This window comes from Pinus tabuliformis, chromosome 1_2 (genome assembly GCF_031772625.1).
Source record: "Pinus tabuliformis cultivar Carrire ecotype Pingquan chromosome 1_2, CPIR1, whole genome shotgun sequence".
NCBI classification, from domain to species: domain Eukaryota; kingdom Viridiplantae; phylum Streptophyta; class Pinopsida; order Pinales; family Pinaceae; genus Pinus; species Pinus tabuliformis.
The window spans coordinates 317,669,230-317,673,299 of NC_142298.1; positions in this window are offsets into that span (position 1 = coordinate 317,669,230).

A 4,070-nucleotide genomic window follows, 5' to 3' on the forward strand; every position below is an offset into this window, starting at 1 on the left:
AATTAATGGTGTCCGGACAGTGGTGAATTTATGAGCTACCTAGAGTATCCTCTCCCTCAACTGTGAGTTTGGCACTAAGTAAATGTGCCCCTTGTAATAGATGACCTCATCCATCACACGATAACGCTCATTTTCATGTGTCCCCTCCAATACCTCGCATGCCCTCTTGTCCTTGGAGTACTCCACCAACAATTGAGCCCTCCAATCCTAGCAAATTCTCATGAGAGATAACCTAGTCGGCCTCCGAGATAGAGCATTTGCCACCACATTGTGCTTCCCCCGCACATACTCTATGTCAAAATCATAGACCTGCACCTTGCTGACCCATCTTTATTGCTTTTCATTGAGACCCTACTGCCCCATGAAATGTCGAAGACTGTTGTGATCAATCTTCACTCAGAATCGGTTTCCCACCAAGTACTGGCAGAACTTGGCCAATGTATGCATAATGGCCAGCATCTCCTTGTCATATATGGAATATGACAGCTCATGCGATAGGAGCTTTCAACTCTCGAAAGCTATGGGATGCCCCTCGTGTGGCAATAATGCTCCAACTCCTACCTCGGATGCATCACACTCCACCATGAATGGTTGGGAAAATTCTAGAAGTGCCAAAACAGGGAAACTTCTCATCACCTCCTTGAGGTGATCAAAGGTGACCTATGCTCCATCATTACATGCAAATGCCCCTTTCTTGGTCAAGTCGGTCAAAGGTGCTGCTAGCTGCAAGAACCCTTTGACAACTTCCTATAATAGGTGCAAATGCCCAAGAAACCCCTCAGCATAGTCACGTCTTGAGGTACTAGCCAATCCCGGATGGCCCGAATCTTCTCCTCATGAACTTTCACCCTATCTGCTCCAATGATATGCCCTAGGTAGAGCATCTCTGTCAACCCAAACTCGCACTTTGAGAGCTTGGCATAGAACTGTTGCTCCTCCATAATGCGCAATACCTCCTCCAAGTGTTGGAGGTGCTCCTCCCACGTCCAGTTATAGATCAGGATTTCATTGAAGAAAACTATTACGAACATCCTCAAATGTCCCCAGAAGACATGGTTCATGCATGATTGGAATGTGGCTAGACCGTTGGTCAGCCCAAACGACATGACCAGAAACTCAAAGTGCCCATAGTGGCACCGAAAAGCTGTCTTCGAGATGTCTTGATCCCTCACCTTGATCTGGTGGTACCCTAGATGTAGATCAATCTTAGAGAAGTACTTGGCTACTCTAATCTCATCCATCAGCTCATCAATGCAGGGAATAGGGTATCGGTTCTTAAGAGTCTTCTGGTTGAGGGCTCGGTAGTCAATACACATCCAAAGGGTTCCGTCCTTCTTCTTCACCAGCACTACTGAAGAATCGAAAGGACTAGAACTTGGCTTGATATGGCCCAATGCAAGTAGCAACTAGATGGCCTTCTTTATCTCATCTTTATAGGCTTTGGGATGCCTGTAAGGAGTAGTGATCACTACCTGTACACTCGGCTCCAACTCAATGGTGTTCTCAAATCCTCTATTTGGTGGCTGCCCTAGTGGAATGTCCCCGAACACTACTACATACCTGTCCTGTAAAGCCTGTATGTCTACTGGTGGTGATTACGCCTATCTCCCAGCCTCTGAGATCCTCAACTCAATTGCCCATGCAATGTCCCCAAGTCGTAGATCTCCCTCCATCCTGTGGGCCGAAACTATCTGAGGTGGGTAAGGTTGCAAGCCTCTCAAGGCAACCAGTTTGCCATCTGGCCCAATGAACTCCATCTTTTATTTCCTTCAATCCGTCATGACTCGCCGAAGGGAATACAACCATTGGACACCCATCACCACATTGGTGTCTAGCACATCGACCACAAAGAAGTGGTTCGTCATTGAGTAGTTACCCATAACTACTGTCAAGGAGGGCACATATTTGGTGCACTGGATGGTACAATCACCTGGCACTAGGACTGAGAAACCCTCAAATTCTGTTGTGGTGAGGCCCCTCCTCTGGACCAGTTGTGCATCTATGAAATTGTGGGTAGCCCCATTGTCCACCAGCACTGACACCCTTTGTCCCTGTACAATGCCTCTGATCCTTAGTGTCAAAAACTTAGGAATCCTGCATAAAGAAGCAAGGACTCTTCCTACATAAAGAAGCAAGGACTCCTCTTGATGGGACAAGACATGCCCCTCCCTATGGAGGAGGTGGTGGTGGCCCTCTATCTTCCAGACTCTCTCCATCAGTCCCACCAAAATACTGCTCCACCTCATCCTCCTTGTAACTGTCAGAAAATACCTCAGTGTAGTGTGATCTACCTGCAGTGCACCTATGTCCAAGTGCCCAGGGCTCTCTACTTGTGAAGCACAACTTCCTCCTCCGAAGGTCCCTCCGTGTCTCCTCATTCAATTATCCCCTCCCTCATATGGTCCTCGACGGTGAGGGTCTAGTCTCATACCCTTTATGTGGGAAAGGGGTCCGTGCAGGAAATGGTACTCTAGTCTTGGGGATGGCCCCCTGTAGATCTCTAGTACACAAGATTGCTTCATGCAACGTGGAGGGTCTGCGTGACTTCACCAGTCCACACAGGGGTTCAAGAAAACCCTTAATGAAGGTATATACCCTCCTTGCCTCGGATAGATCCGGGACCATCACTGGCACACATAGAAAATCTGAAAAGTACTACTCTGGGTTTCCTGTTTGGCGCAGTTGTGTCAGCTCCATGAAATAAGCCTCTGGATCCCTCTGATCAAATTGCTCCACCACCCTTCAGGTGAAGTCCTCATAAGAAACTATTTGGGCATGCCCTAAGGTGGTCAAGCCATGGAACCACCAATCATGGGCTTCCCCTTCCAGGTGCAGCGTGGCCATCTTAATGGCTTATGCTCTGTCAGCGCGTTGAGTTGAAAGTGTGTGTCCATATTTTCAACCCAAGCTCTGGTCATGCACTTGCTAGTTCCATCAAAAGTAGGGAAATACATCCTCCCTATGGTTCTCTGTAGCTCATAGTTCTAGGTCCCTTGCCCTCAGTACCCCTTTTTCCTCTCACTCTGCTTGAGCTTATAGTAATCTTTGAAGGAGAGGGATTCTTTGAAGTCTTCATCCATGGTCTTCCACTCTCTAAAGTAATCCCCCACCTAAAGAGGATCTTCCTCCCTTGCAGGATCGATTTGTTCCACTGGCATGAAAGAAGGTAGTGTGTCCCAAGTTGGTACACTGACTGAAGGGCTTTGTGCTACTGGTGAGGGGTGATCGAAATGCTGAGAGACCCCGAAAGTTTCTCCACATAGAAACCCTCTAGGCATGGTCCTCCGTCTGTTCTATGACTTGATGTCCTCCAGCATGTCTTTCTGCCCCTTGGCCAAGTCACTCAAGGCCCTCCAGAGGCTGTCGAAAGCCATCTCCTCCCTACTCTTGGGCTTTGTCATTTCCTCCTCTCCGGCCACTGCTTTCCCTCTTCCCTCTGTGTCTAGAGTAATTTCTAACTTCCTTTATCTGCTCCTATACCTTTGCCTATGGTAGGTGATGTTTTGTTGGTCCCCTTCTCTCATAGGAACAATCCCCATAGTTGAGTCAAGAACTAGGCTCTGATACCACTGTAATGTTCCTAAGTAAGAATGTAAGTGATATTAAGTAAATAAATTGTGCAGCAGCATATAAAAATTAAACACACATCAAACATCCATGAAAATGCTGCCAATAAGGAATTGTTGAGCCATATTATTAAAAATCTACAGATTGGCTACAATATGAAATGGACTGGTGCACCTAGGCTTGTCCCAAAGAACAAGCAAGACCAACCCCAAGTGGGAAAATAGTTCAGTTGAAGGTTGCCCAGCTGCTGCACCACTCTACATTGTGTTGCCCTAGTAAACTACTCTCCTGCTAAACTTCAACTAGCTGGAAGGTGCTCAAAAAATGCCTGGAAAATTATATCCTTTTAGCGCCGGACTCCTTGGACAAAACCCAAAAAACCCATAAGGGAATTTAGCTAGTTTTGAATTTGGATTTTCGACCTCCTTGTAGCCTCTTCTCAGCTTCAACTGCCAATTTCGACTTGCAGGAAACAGCCTGCAAATCCCTCTGCAACTCCTCCA